Source organism: Canis lupus, chromosome X, assembly GCF_003254725.2.
Source record: "Canis lupus dingo isolate Sandy chromosome X, ASM325472v2, whole genome shotgun sequence".
NCBI lineage: Eukaryota > Metazoa > Chordata > Mammalia > Carnivora > Canidae > Canis > Canis lupus.
In genome coordinates this window covers 70999563-71013882 of record NC_064281.1, presented here as the reverse complement: position 1 = coordinate 71013882, position 14320 = coordinate 70999563, and the positions used below count along the sequence as shown (strand labels likewise).

Here is a 14320-nt window from a genome sequence, read left to right as displayed (position 1 = left end):
ATTTGTGCTCACCAATGGATGGACGTATATAGAGGCAATGCTGAATTTGAAGAACAGCACAAAAGTCTTTTTAAAAAAGCCTAATGTTCATTATCCTTCATCTAGATGCCTCAGCACTCAAGAAACTTGAACTGATATTTTCACAATACATAACAATCACTTGATCCATACACACACAAAAAGCAGCTGCTTCATAGGCTTAACCATGTTACATAATGCTGACAGAACATGATAAATACCATAGCCAATTGAAATTGCATAAGCAGTTTTAGCAAGTACAATGTAAGACATACAGCATCATTCAATGCCAAGTATTTTCACAAGCAATGGTGAGAGGTGCTAATAGAGGGCATAATGGGTCCCTCTAAAGAGGAGGGTGGGGGGACTCATTCAGATATAGGTCCTCCCATCCTTTGTTCCTTTGACTATAGCTCTCACTCCATGCTTGTCATTTGAGTAGGCATTTAGTCAAATGAAATTCTCTAGGATTATAGTAGGCATTGTTTTGTTAAAAGCCTGGTAACCAATAGAAAATACTACGTTCTCCTACCCCTCCCTAACAATCTTCCTTTTGAATGACCATCAGTTGTTTCACAAGATAAAACACATTTATATTGTATAAACTTGTTTACCTGCTAGTTAACCAGGAAATACTATTGAGTTTTATTACTTTAATTACAAAAATCATAAAATAAAATACATATGCAATAGAAAAAGATTATATAACAAATAGCTATTTTCAAATTGCCTTGGGACTGTTTATGGAGTGGTTTGGCCTAAAGCAATTACTAAAACCAGATTTGAATGCTATTATAAGTAGATATAAGCTTTCCTTACACAACCCGTATTTATATTATCAATAAAAGCTGTAACTTAAAGCTTGCAGCAATTACTTTGTGGAGAAAGCAGGGCAAATTTATTATCTGTGATCCTTTCTTTATCTCTCCCTATTATATCTGGGATAACTGTGTAGTACTTAGGTAATATGACTAAATCTTATTAGTGGAGGGCTTTTCTATTTTAAGCACAAATCTGGCATTTAAAAATCTCAAAGTCAAAAAATTAACATAGAAAATGTCAGGAAATTAAGCAAATTAAAAGATACTGTCAATAGCATGAAGAACTGTCAAAGGACTAATAACCCCAGTAAAATAGTATCAGGAATGGGTAATAAATTTTTGAAAAGTAGATACCAAGGCAAGAGAGACATTTAATGTCAAAGCATAAAAGATATTTAAAGCAAAATAGCTATTATATTAAGCCATCAGTCCTTTGATTATTATTTTATCATTTGTATAGTTGACATAGCTGAATAAAAATAGCAGTAAAAATCTGAGGTTCTTAAATTACCAGCTTACACCAGTGCTAACCATGAAGCATAACCAATGCTAGCATAAGTAAGATTAATTTCCAGCTTAATGGAAATATTAATGTATTTGTATGTTTCAAAATTAGCTTCTTTAGAAAAATGTAAATGAGAAAAAATTTTAATGATATATAATCCTTTCAAAGCAGGCTTATTTCTTTTTATTTTAAAACTTTATTTTTCCTTCCATGAATGTTAAAGTGGCAGGTAGTCAGTAATATAAATTATTCACGTGAATTCTATTTTAATTAGCCAAAAAAGAGTCATAAACATGAGAAAAAAGAACTTTTAATTTTGTTGGTTTAGAAAGAGAAAGATTTATACATAACAAAATATTAGTTTACTTGTTCTTCTGACACAGAATCTTGACACAGAATCTTGACATTATTAAAGGAGTTAGAAGAGTAGAACACTTTGGAGTACATATTGAATTTCTCACTTTAATAATGAAGATGTAGTTCTGTGTAATCTAAAATTAATTTAAAGCTAGTGAAAAGAAGTAATATTCTAGTATCTGTTTTGTTCTTTCCTATTTAAATTTAACAAGTAGTAGCAGCTTTCAGGAGGACAGCATACACAAAAGATTAAAATTAGATGTCAAAGTTAAATAAGTCAAGTTTGCCTTCTATTATTTGAATGGGGTTTAACTAGTTCAATAACCTGGTTTTTTTTGGGGGGGGATTATCGTGCTTGCTTTGGCAGCACATATACTAACATTGGAATGATATAGAGATTAGCAGGGCCCCTGCACAAGGATGACACACAAATTCATAAAAATTATTTTCTTCTCAAAACTCTGTAGAATAAACTTTAAAAGCCATGAACATTTCATAAATCGTGTGATATTCAGGTTGAAAACAAATAAGATGACAAGTAGATGCGAAAGGAAAAGAAAGAATCACATAAAGGAAATGTTTTGGAGGGAGTGGGGTAAACAAGGCTACTCTTAGCAAAATCCTTTCACTCCCTGCCCCAAAATACAAGTCAAATGAGAGCCTTCCATGTGAAGCAATGCGGTCCTATGACCAAAGTATCATGAAAAATGTACCAGTGGCTTGTTTTCATTTTAGCTGCATTTTTGACAATTTATGGCCTGTAGAGACATTCCCTGTATCACATACTCAAGTAACAAATGTACTGTGTGTCATCTCTAAAGTCACGTTACTGGGATTGTATTCAAATAGCCTTTGCTTTGGGTGGTTTTCCTAATAGGAAAGATTGATTTATAATTATTCATTTATACTCTCCTGCCCACCCCCAATTATTCCTACAAGCTGCACAGTCAACTGATTTGAAATAAGTGAACAAAGAAACAATGTGCTTTAGAAAACATGACTGAAGCATTCACATCATTTAGAAGAGAAAAATCCCAGGAATAAAAGAGCTTGGGTCTACCTTAAAGCAGGAACTTCCCTGCAGAGAGAAATGGGAAGAAGCACATAATGCTACTGCAGCTGCAATATTTCTGAAGTAGGACACTCAGAAAAGGGCACAAGCTATTCATGTTTTTAGAAACATTATGTTTAATTCCTCTGCAAAAGATTTAGCAGCTTAGTGGAAAGAAGCAGCACATGGAGAAAAAAAACATGAAAGAAGAGTTAGCTTTGCAAGGAAATTTGCTTAAATTAATATTAGAAAGAAAATATTTCAGAAATGGTTCCCTCTAATAATCACATACTCTAAGTCTAAAATAAAAGGTCATAGCTAATTGGTACAAAAGTAGGTTTGGACACACAGGAAATCAAATTCTGTGATGAATTCTACCCAACCACTATCCTTTTTATCTTCAACTAGGACATGTTCCACATGTTATAGAACCCAGAACAAAAGCCAAAAGAAGCCATACTTCAAAATTGAGCTTCTTTTCCAATTTTTTAAGAAAACTTTGCAATATTTAATGTTCATAGCCAAATCAACTAGGAGAACAAAACATATTTGATGGTCAAGAATGGAAATTAAGTAGTAGTTTAAAAAGTCATGCTTAATGCATAATAAAAATGCTTTTTTCACATGAGTTGATTAAAAATTATGATTGATAGGGGTGCCTGGGTGGCTCAGTTGGTTAAGTGTCTGCCTTTGGGTCAGGTCATGATCTCAGGATCCTGGAATCAAGCATTCCCCACCCCCATCATGTCAGGCTTCCTGCTCTATGTGGAGTCCGCTTCTCCCTCTGCTCCTCCCTCCCACTCATGCTCTCTCTCTCAAATAAATAAAATCTTTAAAAAAATCAAGATTGATAAAAGATGATACTCTCCAAGGGCCATGCTTTGGTTTGGAAAAATAGATAAGTGTACACACTGCAGCATCTCACTTTTACTGGAGTTGGCCTCCAAGTTAAAAAAAAAAAAGTGAATTAACAGAGTTGCATGTTTTTAAGACATTAGAGAAAAATTAACATCTCAGTTAGTTTATAACACAAGTGTTTTTAAAAAATATTTTGTTCTACATGTCTTAATAATAAAAGATTTCTCCTTAAAGTAGAAATTCATTATGACCTATTACAGTAAAATCTAATATACTATTTGAATGAATTTGGAAAGACAAATTTTTTTTTAAAGTACTAACCCTACTAAACTACCCTACTTATTGAAAATCCCAGACTTTTTCCTTTTCATTGAACATGTTTATACCTGTCAAGCTGTAATCAACTCCCCATTGTGGTCTGAGGAACTTTTATGAAAAGGTATTTTCCCCATCAATTTTTTTTCACAGTGTACATGTTCTGAGGGCAAAAATCAAATCATGTAGTCATTTCACAAATGTCTATATTAATTGATGAAATAATTTAAGTGTACAAAAAGTTCATTGCTTAATACTTTTTTTTACTCACTACCAGAAGTACTTATAAATTCCAGCAATTATGACATCATAATCCTCAAAAGTCTGGGAACCAAGAGTCCATCCAGGAACTTTTTCTCTGTCCCTTTGAAATATCCTTCATTGATCTCTCCCTGATACCATGACCTGAACAATTTTACATAAAGTAAGAATTTATTAATTATTGTCAGTCTTGTTTTCCTAAAAGAGACAGAATGCTGAGACTAAAGTAACAGACTTCAAACAATGCTGACACAATTATATTTCCTCATTTTTTTCCATGAAGTTTTGCTTCCCCACAGCTAATATGTGGAATATAAGATTGGGACAATGATGGTGGGAAACAATGTTTTAAGAGAGATAAAAAGATAAAACACAATTCTGACACAGCAGAAGGGATGTGAGGTAAGTGGCGTACAAAGGGCCTGGGACCACAAAGCATGGTAAGTAGGAAAAAAGTTAAGAAACTGGAAGCGTGAGGATAATCTATAATGCATAGGATTTGTGTGGACAGCATTCAACTTGACCATAATTCTTTTTCAATGCTTTGCATCTTCCTCTGCCAGGAAGTTCAAAATGAATCATGCAAAGTGATCAGTATTATTTGTGGTGACTGAAAAAAATATTCAAATGGTAAGATGTGATGTTTTTCTTCCCACTTGACTTTTCTAATCTAATTCTACCTGAATTCAACATTGAAAATATCCTCTAATAATTTCCCAGAAACTCAGTATGTTGTAACTTTATTTCTAAATTTAATTTCTGTATTGAACCATTATCCCAGTCACTATGGATGGTCATCCTCTTGGGGCCTTCATATTGTGGGTTTTTAGGACTATTAACTAAACTAGTTTTAATGTTCTCTATAAGAACATGAGAGTTCATTTAATTTTGGATCATAAAATGAAAACTCTGTATTAGAAAAATTCTTTAAAAAGAACCTTTTCTTTTCAATTTAGGCATATTTGATGACAATTATCTGTTGATGACAATAAAATCCACAATTTGTACAAAACATAATCATCTTTTATTACCTTTGCTGCTTAAAATAGCATTGATATAGACAACTGAAATGATGTCGCAAATATGGCTAAAATAAACATTAGATTGTTCACAAAGTCTTACTGCTTATCCTTCTCGATACAAACTTCCCTTCATAGGTTAGCTCCACATATTTAAAAATAATCAGTTCATTAGGAAACAAGATAGATATGTATACTTTTGATTTATAGTGATATATCTACTAAAATATAATAGCTACTATAACTTTCAATAAAGATGAAGTCCATACACAATAGTATAAACTTTCCAAACAATATGGAAATCATATCCTTGTTTTTGTGTTCTTCCATTTCTCTGCATCTGGACATACATTGACTTTCTAAAATCACTGCAGATTTGTGAATAATGTATGAAATTAAAAAAAAAAAACCTGTTCTTTGCCCACAGAGTATTGTATTGCTTGCTATATACTACATCTATGCAAGACGAACAATAGAGCAGACCAATAACCCTAAGAAATCTCAGCTAAAACCTTTCCAAGTGGAAAGGGAAAATATTACCCAAGATTCTGGAAGTCCCTCAAATAGTTCAAATCCTTTGAATACTCATACATACTAGATAAAAACCTTAAACTTCAGAAGATCTGTTCTCCTAAGTAAATCTGTGAGAAGGCTGGAAAAGCAATTAATTAGTTACACTTATTCTAAAGAGATTCACTAACTCCTGGCTACTTCCCCTGTCTTATAGAGCATATTTACAAAGATGAGAAGATTTGTGAAACTTAAACAAAAGGCTCTGTTTTGTTTTTTTGTTTGTTTGTTTGTTTTTGTATTTTCTCTAGTAGTATTTAGGAATTTTGCCCTTCAAGCATTAGGAGTAGAACAAATTGCAATTTGGGTTGAAAATGACAAAAAGGTGGCAGTCAAATGCAAGCACAATGGATGTAAGAATAAGAGTAATGACATATAGTTATATTTTGTTTTTTACATTAAACTCAGATTTTTTCTTTACTTGTCAAGCCTAAACATTACTAGTAGAAAGGTTATGTGAAGGTAACATGCTTAGGACATTTCAGTTTTCCCATAAAATAGACTGAGTGTTAATGGAATTCCATTTACAGTGATGTAGAATAAAATTTTTATTTCTTTCATCTCCTAAATTTTTTTAAAGATTTTTCAAAATTTATTTATTCATGAGAGACACACAGCGAGAGGCAGAGACACAGGCAGAGGGAGAAGCAGGCTCCATGCAGGGAGCCAGATGTAGAACTCAATCCCAGGACCGGGACACACCCTGAGCCAAAGGCAGATACTCAACTGCTGAGCCACTCAGGCATCCCTCATCTCCTAAATTTCAAACTTGATAGCTTCAGGTACAATATATTGAAAAGGATTTAATGTAGATTCAATTTTTTGATAATTGTGAAGTTTTTAACAACCAGTTATCAAGCGCATGTAATATACTGAGTTATGTGCTAGGTGCTAAAAATAAATCATAATCTTTTAATAGTGAAATTCAGTTGTAAGCTTTTTAGTATTTTAACACTTTGTATCATCTATATCTTTAAAAGGGTTGACATTGAGCATAACCTTACAAGGTTTTCTGGAATAGGGGAAAACACTATATTAGGTTCAAGGTCTTATACCTTGTGTTTTGGCATATGCAAAAAATACTTATGAATAATAGAAAAACTTGAATCTCAAGAGTACTATGGATCTTAAGATACCCACTGCCCTTTTCCTTTCTTCTTTTACCTTCTACTCTTCTCATTTTAATGGACACAAGGAAATGAACTACCAGGAGTAAGGTTCAAATTGTAATACACAAGAAAGGTGTGTCCAAAGGTTTCATGAAAATTAAAAGATAGGTATAGGGAGTACGTTCATTTCCAGGTGAGTCTAGCTGCCTTTGGCCACTGAGGCAGCAGATGGGATTTGGCTGAACATTTTACAAATTCTTATCCCTGTTTAGGAAAATACACAATAATATACTCCTGAGTCCATATGAGAGAAATAAGCCCATAATCACAGCCACCAATTAAAACAACTATTCCCTTTTCATTTTGAAAGCAATTAGTTTTTCAGAAATTTTAAGGTTCTTATTACAGTCTGATGAATACCTTGTCAGTTAATGTAGTTCATATTAGAGTGGTCTCATGCACCTGACATATAGGGTCTCAACCATTTTTGCCTGAATTGAGGGTTTGTAAATAAGCAGGTGGTTATGTGAGCTTAACTACCAACATTAGCATGTCCATAAGTTTTTGACATGGAATTGAAACTACCAAGAAAAATTTACTGCTGCATAATAATTGCTTGTCCTAACTTATCCCACATTGCAATATCTAAAGGAAGCCTGCTAAATTCATATTCTCATTTAAAAATCAACTGAAATTGACCTTATCTCCTACTGGCCGGCAGAGATCACCAATAAAGAAATGTGCAGCAGAGCTGATTATATGGTGTAGGAGAAAAGACAAGCAAAAGTGATTGAAATTTCTATAGAGAACATCATCAATGCTTGCTTAGAACAATTTTGCATATAAATAGAGCATAAATGGTCTGTGCTCAATTTGTTCTCTAGTTGTCAAAGAATAATCAAAGATAGACCACAGTGTAATCTTCTGTTTCCAGCTTTCCTAATGCAAACCTAGATCTTATTAATCAATACATGTGTATGTCCATGCCCAAAGCAAAATTTAATTTCCATAAATAAAAAGAAAACAAAGTCCAATTTATGTAACTAATATAGGTATATACTTCATCATAAAATTCACATTTGGTGATGAAAAAAGAAGATACTAAATTAAATAATCTTAAAAATTAATAGTATTTTAGAACTCAATGCAACCTGGCTTCTTTTTTTTTTTTTTAATTTTTATTTATTTATGATAGTCACACAGAGAGAGAGAGAGAGGCAGAGACACAGGCAGAGGGAGAAGCAGGCTCCATGCACCAGGAGCCCAACGTGGGATTCGATCCTGGGTCTCCAGGATCACACCCTGGGCCAAAGGCAGGCGCCAAACCGCTGCACCACCCAGGGATCCCTGCAACCTGGCTTCTATGCCTTTCTTACCCCAACCCCCTAAACACATTCCTAAAACTATTTTTGCTAAAGTCATCAATGAATTCTTAATAGTTAAACCCAATGGATCCTTTCCAATCCTTATTTTATTGTCTCTCTTGGCTACATCTGATGCTATTTGGCACTTTCTCTTTGAAAAGTTAATACCGAAGGCAGACATTCAACTGCTGAGCCACCCAGAGACACCTAACTCTGGGAAATGAACAAGGGGTAGTGGAAGGGGTGGTGGCCAGGGGGTTGAGGTGACTGGGTGATGGGCACTGAGGGGGGCACTTGGCGGGATGAACATTGGGTGTTATGCTATATGTTGGCAAATTGAACTCCGATAAAAAAAATTTTTAAAAAGGAAAAAAAAGAAAAGTTAATACCACGATAGCTATTTTTCTCCTCACTCCTTCATAATCAACTTCTTCATGTTCTTTTCCATGTGCTCCAGCTTCCAAGCTAGTCCCATAAATTGGTGGTTTTCAAATTTTGTGGCACATTAAAATCACCTGAATAACTTAAAACATACTATTGCCCAGGCTCTGACTCCATGGATTTGGATTTAATTGGTTGAGAGAGGAACCAGATGTGGCTATTTCTTAGAAATCTCCCAAAGCGATTCTAGTGTGTAGTCAGGGCTGAGAACCAGTACCACAAATGTTTGTTTTCTCCAGGGTTCTCTCTTTTGTTCCCTGCTCTATTTGTTTTCCCCAGATTATCTTTCCCATTCTTGTATTTTTAGCTGTGACCTGAACATTGATCAATTCTCTAAGATTCCTAGTGTTTACCTTGTAGCCATTGCCAAGAGGTAACCAAACTAACACACCTGAGAACACTAAGTGGCTTGCCTAAGGATTATTTGATTTGCTACTTCCTCACCACCTCTTTTCCTCATCTCAGGAAAATCACACATATAGACACCTGGGTGGCTCAGCAGCTTAGCACCTGCCTTTAACCCAGGGCATGATCCTGGAGTCCAGGGATTGAGTCCCACATCGGGATCCCAGCATGGAGCCTGCTTCTCCCTCTGCCTATGTCACTTTGTGTGTCTCTCATAATAAATAAATCTTTTAAAGAAAAAGAAAATCACACATATACTATGACCTACCCACTCTTGACTTTCACCACTTGCAAACCAGTTAATTCTGAAGGTGACAAAGATTTTCTCTTTTTTTTTTTAAGATTTTTTTTCTACTTCTTTATTCATGAGAGACACAAAGGGAGAGGCAGAGACATAGCCAGAGGGAGAAGCAGGCTTCCTGGGACTCAATCCCCGGACCCTGGGATCACACCCTGAACTGAAGGCAGATACTCAAACACTGAGCCACCCAGGCATCCCAGTGACAAAGATTTTCTGAAGATAGTCTCATCCTTTTTGTCCCCTTCCCATGTCTCCCCCAGCTTCTACCCAGTTAACTCAAGAATAACTTTCTTCAAACCCCAATCTATTCTTTCTTTCTATGATGCCACAAATGTCTTTCATTTTAACTTATGAGAAGACTATTCTCTCTGCATTAGATGACTATGAATCACATATCACACAATAAATGAGAAAGTACTTTAACTTTGTAAAGCACTAGGCATGCTAAAGTATTTTAACTACATCACATAGTATATTATATGCTCAATAAATACAACTGAATTAGGAGGGGAGAAGGCCACATATTTGTAAGTGATACTAGACATATTAATTTATGAATGGCAATTCCATTCAAGATCCCTGTAAGTGTCTAGAGTTTTGTGTCAGAATCTCTAGAAGAAACACAACTTGTCTTTTCACTCTGCTTTTCTTTCCTGCAAGCCTCAACTTTTAAGGTACACAAGATATTCTTCATTTTTTAATCCATTAGTACCTTGCTCTTGACCTCCACTGTTTTACTGAAACTGCTTGGGGAAAGGTCAACTGTCACCTGCTAGTTGAAACCCAGTAGTCTATTTTCAGCCATCATTTTACTTGACTTCCTGCAGAATACAACCCTCCTAACTTTCTCCATTCTGAAATTCTCCCTCCCCTGAGTTTTCCAGGTGTCATTTTTTGCTGATTCTCTTCTTCCCTTTCTAACCATTTCTTTCCCTCAGTATCCTTCTTATTAATTGTTCTATTTTCCTTTTAAATACTGTAATTCCCATATACTCTATTCTTCGCCTATTTACCTTTCACTGGACATATTCTTCCTGAGTAATCCCAGGTTTCTATAACTCTATAGATGCAGATGCCCTCAAATCTGTTCTTTCCAGCCTCAGCCCCTCTTGATTATGTGTCTGTGTGTGTATGTGTAGTTATGTAATCTTTTACTTAAAAACCTCTGCTGACTCTTTGTTGCAATAAACTTTCCATCATTGCCTCTGTACACTTTCCTATTTCTAATGTATGTATTTGCCATTTCCTTTATCTGAAATGTTTATCCCTCCTATTCTCCTACAAGTAAACTACTATTTATCCATCAAAATATAATTCAAATGCCACTTTTATTATGAAAATTTTCTTAAATTCTCTAGGCAGCTAGTTGCTCTTTCAGCATTTTCTACATACATATATCATAGCATTTATATTGTATATACATTTGCCTTCCCCGGGAGGCTGTGAATACTTGAAGCCAACGCCCATACTTTATCCATTTTTCTACTCCAGGGCTCTAGCATGGTTGCCTGGCCCCTAGTATTTGATTAATAAGTGTCATTTGGATGAATGCCACATTTTTGTTTATTTGCTTGCATTATGTCATATTTTTGCTAAATTTCAAATGCACATTAGAATATAATTACTCTACTACAGACAAAATGAGGTTTAGTTGGCTAGTCCAAGAATCTAACACTTACAAAATAGAAGACTGGGGATCCCCATGGGAAAGAATTCATTCTAAGGGAGAAAGAAGTAAGCAGCTTGGATGAATGACCACCTTGACCTAGTAATAATAACAAACAAACAAACAAACAAACACAAAACTCCAACAGAACTTGGTCATCAAAAGATGAGGATGATACTGAGTGCAACATGGGATCTGTTATAGGGTTGTCTTTGGGACTTGCAATATGGGACCAAATCCTAGAGAGATTAAGAGGGCTGTAATTTAAAACTGAAAGCTGTTTTTCTAAAAATGTAAGACTTTGAGGCATAAGTATTGCTGCTTGGTATACTGGTGAAGTGCCACACTAAAGGAAGAAAGAGATGTTTCCTCCCACTTTGCCACTGACCACTGTTAAACTCTGGCATCATGAAAGCATGAGAGTGCCTATTGCTATAGCAAACAGCAGGCATGGAAATGCATGGTATTATGGGTGGAGGTAGAACAGTGATAGGTGACTGTGTTTGGGAAACGCCCACTGAGAACTTCTAGAAATATTTCGGAGATCCTTATAGGCATTTGAGGTCCTGAATGTGTATGTGGAGACAACAGCCAGGAAAACTTGGCTTTCGTTATTTACAGGAGGTAGAGAGAGGCCTAGGAAAATGTCGGTTTGCAGTTTTGTTGTAAAGGTATTTCCCTTAATACTTAGTGGGGTTTTTTACCCTCTGTTTTTTTCCCCCGGTTGTTTCTTATCCTTATCTGTTTTCAAATGGTAAATTAGAGCTTCTCATTTATGTTATTATCCTGCTGATCCATAAAACTATGATTGTGTGTCCCCTGAGTTTCTTTTGTTTGTTTGTTTTTTCTTCAAATTTATTTTTTCTTGGTTTCCCTGTGTAGTTCTAAAAGCAAATTACATTTATTCTGTTTCCTGGTTTCATTTCTTCATAATGCTTCTCTTGTATGTTTTTATTTTTTTAATGGTTGGAACTATATACCAAAATCTAGTAATAGCCAAAATACCTAAGTTAGATATCCATTGCTAAGAAGACTTTATATTTACTTGTAGTTGGCAAAGAATGAGGTTAAGTTGGTTGAGAGAGGAGAAACAAGTGCTAAGTATCCATAGCTATTCAGTAATGAAACATATATGGTACTGTGTATTTATATTTTAAGTGTGGTTTTCACTTCTGCAAAGTTTTTTTTACATGTGTTTCTTTTTCTTCCAAAGCTTACCTTTGATTTTATAATGACAAAGTCAGGAATAGTTATGGGTAGTTCTTTCCAAAGTAGATTGTAAACATATGGAACATATTACCTTGAGTGCTAAGAAAAGCTGTAATAAACAGGGTCCAGAAAGATTCAGCAAAATTCATAGGTGATAGATCCATACTAGGTTATTAAGGAAAAGTGAGATGGTCTTTTCACTCACCAGACTCCTAGAAAGCATAGTCCACATTCTAGGGATGCATAGCTGAGAGATGAAGGGGTAGGGAAAGTTACTCGAACTCCTGTGCTGCACGAGCACGTTTCCTATCTCATTATAGCACAGATAAAATCACATTGCAATTTTATCAGATGGCTTACATTCATGTTTTCCCAAAAAGTATGTGAGCTCCTTTTTTTAAGATTTTATTTATTTATTCATGAGACACACACACACACACACACAGAGAGAGAGAGAGAGAGAGAGAGAGAGATAGGCAGAGACATAGGCAGAGGGAGAAGCAGGCTCCATGCAGGGAGCCCGATGTGGGACTCAATCCCAGGACTCCAGGATCATGCCCTGAGTTGAAGGCAGACGCTTAACCAGGTGTCCCAATATGTGAGCTCCTTAAGGCAGGTGCCCTGATTGGTGGCACATCCTCAGTACCTAAGCCAGTACATGATACTCAGGAAGCATTGAATAAAACTGTTCAATTGTTGAATGAATACTATCAATCCCTGCAGCCTCACAATCTACTCACTGCTTAGTTCCTGCTTTTTGGCTCCCAGTTCCATCCAAATATTGAAAAGATGCTCTTAAAATGTTGATAGAAAATTCACAAATGGCAAATCATCGATGTTTATCCATTTTGGTTCTACCATAACATATGTCATTGTTGAAAATGCCCATCTTTTCTGCCTTCTTAATACTTCCCTCTTCTTTTGCTTCTAGAATGTTTTGATTATCCTCCCTCCTGCCCAACTACTCCTTTTCTATCTTCTTTGCTAGTTTTAGCCCCTAAGTGAAGGCATTTTCAAAGTTCTGTTTTAAGATCTCTTTTATTTGGATAATCACTCTAATAATCCCTTCCATTTCCACACTATAACCAGAAATCTCACAAACTCAACCATCTTGTGATGAAACTGACACCTATACTTCCAAGAAACTTCTGGAAAGCTTGACTTTAATGCTCTGTTGCCACTTTCAGTTTTACTCTCCTAAAACTTACTTTATCTTTTATTACCACTCCTTTTCCTGATCTTAATAGTTTTTACTCATAACCCAACTGTCTTTCTAGCTACTCAAACTCAGAATCCTATGATTATCTTTGACTCCTGGCTTCCCCTCCTCCTCTTCTTCTAAATTATCTCCTTTCACTAAAATTTGATGGTAGAACCCTAATTCATCACTCATACTCCTGTAGATTAAATGTCTTAATAATATATAACTTTGATCATGTTCCTCCACTGCCTAAGAACTTTCAATATTTCCCCATTGCCTGATGAATTATATGCTAACACCTTAGTCTCTTATTCAAGCACTCTATGATGTGGCATCAATTTATTTTTTTAAATTTATTTAAATTCAATTTAGTTAACATATAATGTATTATTAGTTTCAGGGGTAGAATTTGGTGATTCATCAGTTGCATATAGCACTCACTGCTAATCAATCTACTTTTCCAGAATTATCTCCATACTTCTACACTTTATGCAGCCTACTTTCTTACTAGGTGGACTATTTGTCATGCTCCCAAAATGCTTTGCACTTTCTTACTTCTGTATTTTTCTAATGACATTTCATTTGGCCACTATCCCTACCTGCAATTCCAACTGCTGAAATCCATACTCACCCTTAAAAACCTTTTCTGCCATGTCTTTTTCTGATATATCCAATAAAACATATTTCCTTCCTCTAAGCTCACAATGTATATTATTAAAAGCTCTTGTATAGTATCTATTATTTTCTGCTTTATTCTGTGATCTTTCTGTACTATTTATCTTTCCCACAAGACATAAGGGTCTTATAACTAAGAAAATCATAATTATTTCTGCATTCTCCCCTCATGTG

At 35.1% G+C, this 14320-nt stretch overlaps 1 protein-coding gene, 1 long non-coding RNA gene and 1 other non-coding gene across 9 annotated transcripts in view; 2 read left to right on the top strand and 1 right to left on the bottom strand.

Moving 5' to 3' along the window:
• Window positions 1–14320, bottom strand: part of DIAPH2 (diaphanous related formin 2) — a 1060012-nt gene that overhangs the window by 165658 nt on the left and 880034 nt on the right. The gene's annotated exons all lie outside the window — the stretch shown is intronic.
• On the top strand, window positions 2053–2156 carry LOC112649580 (U6 spliceosomal RNA). Its single transcript, XR_003129641.1, has one exon. It is a non-coding gene; the product is annotated as a U6 spliceosomal RNA (small nuclear RNA).
• LOC112649458 (uncharacterized) overlaps window positions 4725–14320 on the top strand; it is a 115761-nt gene continuing 106165 nt past the window's right edge. For both annotated transcript variants that reach the window (XR_003129585.3, XR_007409416.1), the window contains exon 1: window positions 4725–4816. This is a non-coding gene — a long non-coding RNA (uncharacterized LOC112649458). The remainder of the gene's footprint in view (window positions 4817–14320) is intronic.